The sequence below is a fragment of the Squalius cephalus genome (genome assembly GCF_949319135.1).
Source record: "Squalius cephalus genome assembly, chromosome: 11".
Classification (NCBI taxonomy): Eukaryota; Metazoa; Chordata; class Actinopteri; order Cypriniformes; family Leuciscidae; genus Squalius; species Squalius cephalus.
The window spans coordinates 40,389,902-40,390,683 of NC_137132.1; positions in this window are offsets into that span (position 1 = coordinate 40,389,902).

Consider the following 782-nt stretch of genomic DNA (forward strand, 5'->3'; position numbering starts at 1 on the left):
GCTCTCAGCACATCACTACACACTCATCTCATCGCCGCTCTCAGCACATCACTACACACTCATCTCAGCGCCGCTCTCAAGCACATCACTACACACTCATCTCATCGCCGCTCTCAGCACATCACTACACACTCATCTCATCGCCGCTCTCAGCACATCACTACACACTCATCTCATCGCCGCTCTCAGCACATCACTACACCACTCATCGCCGCTCTCAGCACATCACTACACACTCATCTCATCGCCGCTCTCAGCACATCACTACACACTCATCTCATCGCCGCTCTCAGCACATCACTACACACTCATCTCATCGCCGCTCTCAGCACATCACTACACACTCATCTCAGCGCCGCTCTCAGCACATCACTACACACTCATCTCATCGCCGCCCGCAGCACATCACTACACACTCATCTCAGCGCCGCTCTCAGCACATCACTACACACTCATCTCAGCGCCGCTCTCAGCACATCACTACACACTCATCTCATCGCCGCTCTCAGCACATCACTACACACTCATCTCATCGCCGCTCTCAGCACATCACTACACACTCATCTCATCGCCGCTCTCAGCACATCACTACACACTCATCTCATCGCCGCTCTCAGCACATCACTACACACTCATCTCATCGCCGCCCGCAGCACATCACTACACACTCATCTCATCTCCGCTCTCAGCACATCACTACACACTCATCTCAGCGCCGCTCTCAGCACATCACTACACACTCATCTCATCGCCGCTCTCAGCACATCACTACACACTCATCT